Source organism: Peromyscus californicus, unplaced genomic scaffold (assembly GCF_007827085.1).
Source record: "Peromyscus californicus insignis strain IS unplaced genomic scaffold, ASM782708v3 Scaffold_8__1_contigs__length_139910024, whole genome shotgun sequence".
In the NCBI taxonomy this organism is placed as follows: Eukaryota; Metazoa; Chordata; class Mammalia; order Rodentia; family Cricetidae; genus Peromyscus; species Peromyscus californicus.
The window spans coordinates 59,256,305-59,267,144 of NW_026294606.1; positions in this window are offsets into that span (position 1 = coordinate 59,256,305).

The following is a 10,840-nucleotide window of genomic DNA, read 5'->3' on the forward strand; positions in this document are numbered from 1 at the left end:
TGCAGTCCCCACTGGATGGCTGTCTGTGACACCGACCAAAGGGAGTTTAAGAAACTACAAAAAAAGAAGTGTAGATTAGAAAATAGAACCTTGATGTTACAAAGAAAAGTTAGAAAGTTGGTCAGAATTGTTCTCCAGAAAGTAATATGTCAAAAAAGAGCAAATTATAAACACTACAGATAGACAAAAAGTGGTTTCCTTAATGGTGGCAGGGAAAATGAGGCAGGAAGAGGACAGCCTCGGTAGAAGAAGGGGGCAGTCTGGGTAGGGAACTGCAGCAAGCCTTAGGAGAAAAAAGACAGTGGGTGTAGACCTGGGGAGATGGCTCAGTGAGGAAGAGCTTGCTGGAGAAAAGTGAGGACCTGAATTGTCCCCAACACACAAAAGCTGGGCATGGCAGTATGCTCCTACAACCCAGCTCTGGGGAGGCAGAAAGATATACTTCTGGGGCTTGGTGGCCAGCTAGTCTTGCCAAAATGGCAAACTCCAGATTCAGGAAAAGACCTTACCTCAAAAACAGTAAAGTAGAGTGCCTGGAGAGATGGATCAGCAGTTAAATCAGCTCTTTTGCTCTATCAGAGGACCAAAATCCAGGTCCTAGCACCACATCAGGAGGCTCAGAAGCCTGGAGCTCCAGCTCCAGCTCCAGGGGGTCTGATGCTGCCTTCTGTCCTCTGTGGGCATCAGCACATAGGTTTGCACATGCATATACACAGAAATGGGTTTTGGTTTGTTGGTTTTTTTAGTGTTTGGTTTTTCAAGACACATTTTCTCTGTGTAGCCTTGGCTATCTTAGAACTCACTCTGTAGACCAGGCCTTGAGCTAAGAAATCTGCCTGCCTCTGCCTCCTAAGTGCCAGGATTAAAGTCATCCACCTCCACTCCTGGTTATGTCTTTCTTACTACTACTACACTACTACTACACTACTACTACTACTACAACAACAACAATAATAATAATAATAATAAATAAGGTGGAGAGCAATAGAGAAAGATTCCCAGAGCCAACCTCTGGCTTCCACAAGTGTGTCTGCATGGACATACACTACACACACAGTAAAGAAAAGTGGGGCTTAGCTCTGCCAAGTGAAGGAAATCAGCTGTGGGAGTGGGAGTTGTAACAGAATTTGAAGCAAAAGAATGAGAAGTATTTCTCATCAGGAAGGCTGAAGTTTCCAGCTGTAAGTAAAGCAGCAACCTGTTTTCCCTTTATCCCACGCCATCCTTTGAACAGCATCTATACTTTCTAATGAGAAGGGAGGCCAAGTACTTAATCTGCCAGTGTTTTTATAGGAGACGGTATCCAGGAAACAGATACACAGAGGAAACTGAGCTGCTCTTATGGTGTGATAATCCACCATCGGGGACTAGGGTAGCATCTTCTCTGTGGCCAACAAAATATTTGTCTTCGGAAAGTGTCTGCCACTAAACACAGTGAGGATCTTTATCTTCTGGCTGATGTGTGATTCCAAACCTGTGGAAGATCAGAGGTTATTAGAGTCTTCTGACCATGGAGCTTTTTGCAGAGATAAAAATATAGTGCATTACTCAACGGTGTCACCCAAACCACCTTTGTTGTCCCTTCAATAGGACGATCAAACAAAGACCTACCAGTCAAATTAAAGTATAAAATGAATGCTGAGATAGGGAATCCTTGCCGCTGAGAGAGTTAACCAATAAGTTCACTGAAGGCACCGTTCTCAATACAAATAGTTTTACAGCCAATCTCTTCCCGTCATTGCTGTTCTCTAGAAGTTCAAAAGTAGATTAGTTACCTGGACTGAAGAATGAGGGAATGTCCTGTTTGTACAGCAGTACAAGTCGTTTCTGTTAGGAAACTGTTTCTTCGGGAAGCTTGCATTCATTTCTAAAGTATAATGTCTAGAGACTGTTACTCCATCTGTGCGGGCCAGCAGCTGGACATTTATCCTTCATTTCATTTCAGTGCAACACTTTGGGGCTGGGGAGATAGATCAGTGGGTAAGAACTCTTGCTGTGAAATCAAGAGGACCTGAGTTCAAATCTTGAGAACTCTGTGAAAAGTCTCGCATGGCTCTGTATACCTGTAACCCAGGTGAGGGGCATGGACAGAGGCAGGCAGATTCCCAGAAGTCACCGCGCAGCCAGCCTAGCCAAAAGAGCAAGCCACATCAATGTCCTTCTCAAACTTTCACCCTGGTGTGCAGGCATGTGCACACACACACACACACACACACACACACACACACACACACACATTGCTGAGGGTGTGGGGTGTGATAGAGCATGTGCTTGGCATGGGCAAAGCCCTGGATTCAAAACCCAGCACCAAAATAAATAAACAGCATATATATGAGTTATTAAAATAACTGCTATTGGCTGTTGACGTGACTCACCAGGTAATGGCACTTGCCACTGAGTCTGAGGACCTGAATTTGATCCCCAGGGCCCACTTGATTGAAGAAGAGAACTGAGTCTACATCTTATCCTCTGGCTTCCACAGTAGGGTCCTGGCACACTGCTCCACCCTGAACACACTAAAAAAGTATATGAATCAAAAAGACAAAAGGCAGTGACTGCTAGCTACTTTCCCATATTTACTAGACAAATGAGGTTTTCACTGTTTACAGGATGGGACCTGACTCACTTGTCCACTGCACATTTGTGGGCAGCTTTCACATACGGCACATTTGTGGGCAGCTTTCACATACGGCAAGGCAGTACACAGCCAAGTCTATCTCCTGGGGATGGCTGGCTTCTGTTGTTTCTGCGTCTGCACTCTCCCATGACTTTGCCCTGCTTCCCTCAGTGTTCTCTGAGATAAAATGATTACATCAGGGACTGGAGAGCTGGTAGTTCAGAGCACATACTGCTATTGCAGGGGACCAAATTTGGTTCCCAGCACCCACATCCAGCTTCTTGGAACTCCAGCTCCAGAGGGACACGGTGCCTGTGGTCTCTGGGAGCGCCTGCACTTTCATACACATTCCTACACACAGACACTCAAATATACGCATCATTAAGAGTAAATATCAGAAGCCAGGCATAGTGGAGCATTCCTTTAATCCCAGCATTCCCAAGGCAGAGGCAGGTGAGTTCAAACCCACCTTGGTCTACATAGTGAGTTCCAGGCACCCAGGGCTATGTGGAAAAACCCTGTCTCAAAGAACACATCTTAGATTTTTTTTTATTACTGCATCATTTGGATATGTTGGCATGTACCTATAATTCCAGTACTCCAGAGGCTGAGGCAGGAGGCTGGAGAGTTAGGCTAGCCTGGGGCTGCATAAAGAGGAAAAACAGACCCCCCCCAAAAAAAAGGTGGTGGTGTGTTTCATGAAATTCTAAGTGTATTTGTTCCCCTCTACTTTCTGGTTAGGGTCTCTAGCTCAATCTGGCCTCCAACTTCCTGTCCCTGAGAACGATTTGGAACATCTGATCCTCTTGCCTCTACCTCCTGAGTACGGAGCTTACAGGCATGTGCTACCATGCCAGTTTAATGTACTGCTGGGAGCTGAACCTGGGGCTTCCACATGCTAGGCAAGCCTTCTGTTCATATTTTTCTATAACTGATTTTATAACTACCTTAGACAAACCAGAACAACATGTAATGGTCATAACACACAGATAGACGATAGATAGATAGATAGATAGATAGATAGATAGATAGATAGATAGATAGATAGATAGAACATTTAAAAGCTCAGCAAATGCTTGCATGAACAGTCCTAAGAGCTAACAGTAGATGCTGCATGACAAATATAAAGGTACAGGTACATATAAAATATAAAGGCATGTGTTCTGCAAGATATAAATATGCTAGGTTTTCAGGACAGAAGCACCTTTTTAAATTTTTCTGTTCCATTTATCAGTGTGTAGGTGTCTTGGTTCATGCATACCGTGACACACCTGTGTGGGTCTGAGGATGACTTTCGGGAATTGGTTCTCTCGTATAATGTGGATCCTGGAGATGGAACTCAGGTCATCAGGCACCTCAGCGATTTGCCTGCTGAGCCATCTCAGCGTTTCCTACTTAGTCCTGAGCAATGACTTCCTGCTGTGAACCTGGAAGCCCACTGACAGTCCCTTAACCTTTTGAAGCCATTGGTTTGGTCTTGGTTTGTTTTTTTTTTTTTTTTTTTTTGGGGGGGGGGGGTTGTGTGTGTTTGTTTGTCTAGTTGGTTTTGTTTTTATTTTGATTCATGAAACTATCTAGAAGGGACTACCTTAAACAAAACAGCATAAGCCTGAAGAGTGCCATTGTTTGTCCTGAATGAGTTTAAAGTGTTTGATGGAAGTGTTTGCCTCATGCAAGTCAGCCCAGTTAGAGCCATAGCAGAACTTCCCAGAGGGAGTTCAGAGTGTCCTCCCGCACGACCAACTTGCGATCTGATTATTTCTTACTCTGAAATGGTGATTAAACTGCTTTTGCTGGCTTGTAAAAATTAGATTCTTGGAGGCTGCGTTTCTAGACACTCAATTCCTCATCTCCGTTCCACGTTTGTCTGCCTGCTCACTAGTTTTCTTTACTGAGGTTGGGCCGTGCTCTGTAGCCCAAGCTGGCCAGAACTCCTGCTCCTCCTGGCTCCGCCTCTTGAGGGCTGGGCTTACGGGCTCACCATATCTAGCTACTCTATTAATTATGACAGGTTTATTGGCAGTGTTCACAAAATTAAGTATTAGGCAGAAAATGTCCTGCACTCGGTCATTTCTGTATTGTATGTTCTTTAAGAAAAAAATTTGCCATCCCTCTGGACAGGGTACATCATGTACTATGAGAATTCCACCAGGTGGTGGTGGCGCATGCCTTTAATCCCAGTACTTGGGAGGCAGAGTAGAGCCAGGCGGATCTCTATGAGTTCGAGGCCAGCCTGGTCTACAGAGCGAGTTCCAGGATAGGCTCCAAAAGTGGCACAAAGAAACCCTGTCTCAAAAAAACAAAAACAAAAAAAAAACAAAAAAAAAAAAAAAAAGCGGGGGGGAGAGTATTCCAAGAACCCATGCCCATTACTGTAAGGGGCCACACAGGCAAGTTAACCAAAGGGCATTCACAGTTCAAAACTGGGTGCAGGGGCCTGTGAGATAACCCCCTGGTTGAGGTGCTTGGTGTCAAGCCCCATCCCAGGGACACTCATGGTGGAGGGGGAGACTGACTCCATCCCCACCGCATCCCCTGAAAAGAAATCAAAATGTGAAAAAGAGAAAAACTGTGTAAGGCAGAAGTTTGGGAAAGTGGAAAATCACAGGAGAGTGAAGATGAAGGCAGAAACCAGGCACCCCCACCTGGGTGACTCAGCTGTTGCCGCCTTGTGCACTAAATGCTTGGTTTGGCGTGTGTTGGGGTGGTGAGGTCAGCTCAGATTTGTGCACGTGAAGCAACACGCTCTAACACCAAACGTGAGTGCGTGTGTGTGTGTGTGTGTGTGTGTGTGTGTGTGTGTGTTAATATACACATGTTGTGTGTGCATGCGTGTGTGCCCATCCATGTACACAAATGAGGTTATACTAATAGTGTAAGTTTTTTTTAAATGATAAATATAATAGCTACACTTACTGACTTGTTGTGAGCTGTAAAGCTGCACATGGGCTGCATGAAGAGAGGGCTAGGGGTGTGGCTCAGTCCGTAGTTTGCCTAACATGTCCTGGGTTCAATCCCTAGCTCTGCACTAACCGGGGTGGTGTTGCTAGACAATAATCCCAGCACATGGGAAGTAGAAAGAGAAGACTCAAATGTTCAAGATTATCCTCACTTAAAGAGTTCAAGAGCAATCTGTCCAAGAAATGACTCTTCCCCCAATATATCCTTAAGTTAATTAATTGAAGAAAAAAAAAAGATGGGGGGGGGAGCTGAGCAGTGATGGTACACACCTTTAATCCCAGCACTAGGGAGGCAGAGGCAGGCGGATCTCTGAGTTTGAGGCCAGCCTGGGCTACAGAGGAAGTTCTAAGATAGCCAGGGCTACACAAAGAAACCCTGTCTTGGAGAAAACAATGAAAGTGATTGATCCTATGTAGTGAGTGGCACATGCCTGTAATCCCAGTGCTCAGGAGGCTAGACACAGCCTCAATCAATCAAGAAAATATCTTTAGCCTGGTGGTGGCACATGCCTTTAATCCCAGCACTTGGAAGACAGCGCCGGCAGATCCCTGTGAGTTCAAGGCCAGCCTGGTCTACAACAGAGTTCCAGGAAAGCCAAGGCTTCACAGAGAAACCCTGCCTCAAAAAAACAAAACAACAACAAAGAAGAAGAAAGAAAGAAAATGTCTTTAAATTGTCAGCACAAGATACTGCAAAGAACATATTTGGGGCTGGAGAAATGGCTCAGACGTTGGGAGCATTAACTGCTCTTCCAGAGGTCCTGAGTTCAATTCCCAGTAACCACATGTTGGCTCACAGTCATCTATAATGAGATCTAATGCCCTCTTCTGGTGTATAGGCAAACATGCAGACAGAACACTATATTCATAATAAATAAACTGATTAATTTAAAAAAAAAACATATTTTAAGCCAGATGTGGTGGACACTGTTAGTCCCGGCATATGGCATGAGCAGGGCCACATCGCTGACGTTAATATGCAGCAAGCCAAGCCAGTCACAGTGGCACTCAGAAGTCAGAGGCAGGAGAACCATGAGTTCAAGGTCAATGAGGCTACATAATGAGAATTTACCACAAAGAAACACGCCACTACCACGTGGTGTTATCGTGCCTTGTTGTTTTCTAGACAACACTCACCCGTTTCAAAGAACCAGAACATCGACTCTTGGGAGAATAGCTATAGTTGGCTTCTGCTAAGTTCTACAAGTCGCAGACTGCATTTCCATTTTCAGTCAGCCCAGGCCTGGCTATAGACGGGTATCAGAGGAAGGAAGGATGCTCTTACACCTACATGAGCAGGGATTGCTCCGAGCTAATTGCATTCCAGCTATATGCAGGCATTCTTTCTAGAATGGAGCCTGATGGACCGTGTTCAGCACAGTCCTCGACAGACAGCGGGCTGTGTTCATGGTACAGTTCTTTGTGTTCTCTATCGCCACTCAGTCAAGAGGTTCCCAAGTACAAATGAACCTTCTGTGGCAATGAACGTGTTTATCTATAATCTCTGCACTGTCCAGTACAGTCACTAAGAAGTTTTTCAAATGCTTATTGTTTATTTATTTATGTGTGTGTGTGTATGTGTATGTGTGTGTGAGAGCTTGCACATTTGTTTGTGAGTGCATGTGTATAGTTGCATGCATACTACAGCATGTAAAGTCAGAGACCAACTTTCAGGAATTAGCTCCCTCTCTCTACCATGTGGATCCTAGGGATCGAACTCAAGTCATCAGTTTTCGCGACAGGTGCCTTCCTAGCCGAGCCATCCTGCCAGTCCTCAAGTGTTTTTAATGTACAAATTGGTGCCACTAAACTGTGTTTCAAATTACTAGAAAAACAATAAAGAAGATCCTCTTGTGGATTACAAAATACCAAAACCTGTTTGAGAGATTCAAGTGTCTGGGCCACTAGAACAAAGATAGCCCCGGGTTTCAGTGGGTTGCCACAGACAATAGAGCAATTTAAAGCAACAGAGATCCTGGGTTATTTTTAAAACATGGAATTTAGAAACACAAAGTGCCTCACATCACCATGAGCAGCTGATGAACGTGGACGGCTGACAGTCTCTCGCTGTGTCTCTGAGACATGTCTCTAAGTTTGCGAACAGATTCATATGAAAGGCGTTTAAATAAAAATATAAAAATGGAGTTGGGGAGGTGCCTCAGTTTGCAGTATTTACCTCGACTAGCTTGATCCCAGGTGGGTGAAGAGGATCAGTATTTCAAAATCATCTTTGGCTACACGGTGAATTCAATGCCAGCCTAGTGTTCCTGAGACCCTATCTAAATAAATAAATAAATAAATAAATAAATAAATAAATAAATAAATAAATAAATGAATGAATGAATGAATGAATGAATAATAAATAAATACAGTGGAATTCTACACAGCTCACGATTCTTTCTATACATCTATATTAATACTTTTTGTAGTATTATAGGTTAGGCACAAACATCGTACCAAGTAGTTATCACATTGAACATGTGTGGTACCCTTGGCAATAAGCCCATGACTGGCATGTTTTCAAACTCCTATGCTTCATTCAGTTAGTAATGTGCTTTCTGAGGACTCAAACTTCAGAACAAAAATAAAGGTGCTGGAGCAAACACCGGAGCAAACACAGGCACCTTTCCTCGTTTTTCCTCTTGGCCTCTAGTCAGGTCTGCAGACGTCCCATATCACTGAAAGCAAACAGACCACACCCTAACTGTTGGTTTATCATCACGACCCCTGTCTGCTTCCTCCTTTCACGAGAAAAATCCAGCTCCTAAAATGATTAGTAGTAAGGGGAATAATGTCCGAATTAGACAAACCCAAGCCAAAAGCAAGAGGAGACAGTACACTTTATGTAAAGAATCAGTACAAGGTTTGTCAAAGTGTCAGAGCGCCCAGGGCCTATTTAGACTCAGGTGAGAGCAGCACCACTAAGAGCCAAAGAGAGAGAGAGAGAAAGAAAGAAAGAAAGAAAGAAAGAAAGAAAGAAAGAAAGAAAGAAAGAAAGAAAGAAAGAAAGAAAGAAAGCGAAACACCCCAAATGAACCATTAATCATGCTGTACCTGCGCCAAACGGCTAATCAGAAATACAAAATATAGTGCTAAGACATTAAGGCGCTCTAGAAATGCCGCCGAATACAGAACATGAAAGCAAATATGCCAGATTCCCTAACGTCCTGGTACCTAATCTGATGGAGCCACCAGTGCTTTGCCTGAGGTAAGTGGAGACGCTGGCAGGGCAGTCTGTCGCAGGCTTCTAAATGGACTTCTGTGAGAAAACCTCAGTTGGCTATCTCCTGGGATCAGTGTGGCATTTAGTTGCCGGCTGGCCCCAATAAGGTCCAGCCACCCCTGCCGCAAACCCCCCACTGTTAGGGAAAGCACCACGTGACCTCCAAAGGTCCACCCCTGGGTCTCTGTTTTCAAGGTCTTTCCTGAAAGTTGGCCATGTAGATAACCTGGTTTTCATGCTATTTACTGCCTAGGAAGGAGGAAGGGTTGAGCCCAACCCCTCTGGGGTGTGAACTTGTGGTTCCAGGGAGTCTAGGAAGTCAAATTTGATGCTTTCAGGATTCAGCTGCCCATACAATGAATCAAACTGGAGTTTTCTCTGAGAATCCAAAGCCAACTGAATTACAATAGCTCTTTCTTATTTGTACACTCACAAACACACACATACACACACACACACACACACACACACACACACACACACACACACACACTCCTTTCCTAAAATGAACCTAAAATGTATTTTACAAGTACTAATTTTTCTACATTAAGAACAAATTATTTTTAGAATTCTTTTTTATTAACCCAAAGATTAAAAGGTTTGGTCAGGGCCCCTTCTCTCTTCCCAAGCATTTTTAACAAAGATAAAATTCAAATGATGTTTTTGGTAGAAATGATTACCTTCTTTAAAGAAAAAAAAATAGCATTAAAGAATCCATGGCAGTAATCCTTCTTCAACAGCAGAAAGTTTGCTTGCTTTAGTAACTGAACTGCTGCGACTTCAGTGTGCTTTGAAGTTTCCATTTTGGGTGGGTTCTGAGCAGAGTGCACCCGCGAAACTCCGAGGTCCCTCCATGACAAGATGGAACTGAAAAACAGAAAATGCAAAACCAAAAATTCGCCATCTTGTAAAAGTAAATCTTGTTGGGTGGTGATGGCACACGTCTTTAATCCCACCACTCAGGAGGCAGAGACAGATGGATCTCTGAGACCAGCCTGGTCTACAAAGTGAGTTCCAGAACAGCCAGGGCTGCACAGAGAAACCTTGTCTCAAAAAAACCTAAATAAATAAATAAATAAATAAATAAATAAATAAATAAATAAATAAATAAAATCTCAATATTCCCCCACACACTGTGTGTGTGTGTGTGTGTGTGTGTGTGTGTGTGTGTGTGTGTGTGTGTGTGTGTGTACCCCAGTTAGCCTCAAATTCAAAATGCAAGAAAGAACCCTCTACTTCAGCCTTCTGAGTGCTAGTATCACAGGCATGTACAACCCAAGTAAAAATAAACGTTTAGAGCTGGTGTGATGATTAGGTTTAATTGTCAACTTGGCACAACCTAGAATCAAGAGAGTATCAGTGAAGGGTTGTCTCCACTGGGTTGACCTGTAGGCATATGTGTGGGAGGGCTGTCTTAAAAGGTAACTTATGTGAGAAGACCCAGCCCACTGTGGGCAGCACCATTCCTTAGGCAAGGGATCCTGAACTGTATGAATAGAGAAACCCAGCCGAGCACATACAAGCAAATGAGTGTCGTGCCTTTATCTCTCTCTGCTCCTAACAATGGATGTACTGTGACCAGCTGATGTCCTCCCCTGACACCTCAGCTTTGCTACAATCACGGACTGTAACCTGGAATTGTAAACTCTTTCTTCCCAAAGTTTTGTTTTGTTTTTGTGTTTTCAGGGTATTTTATCACCGCAACACAAAGGAAACTGGGATGGCTAGGAAGATGACTCAGTTGCTGGAATGCTTGCCTTGCAAACATGAGGACCAGCTCCCAAACCCACGTGCAAAAACATCCAGGCCTGGGGGCATGTGCCAGGAATCCCAGCACCGGGGAGATAGAGATAAGTGGATACCTAGAACTCCTTGGCCAGCTTGTTTAGCTGAATCAGTAATCCCTAGGCCATTGAGATGCCCTGTCTAAAAAGTAAGGTGGAGTGCAGATGAGGAGCTTGGTGGTTTCAGGGTTTCTACCTAGCCTCATGGTCTGAGTTTGTTCCCTTCAGGACAGACCTACAGGATGGAAGGAGAAAG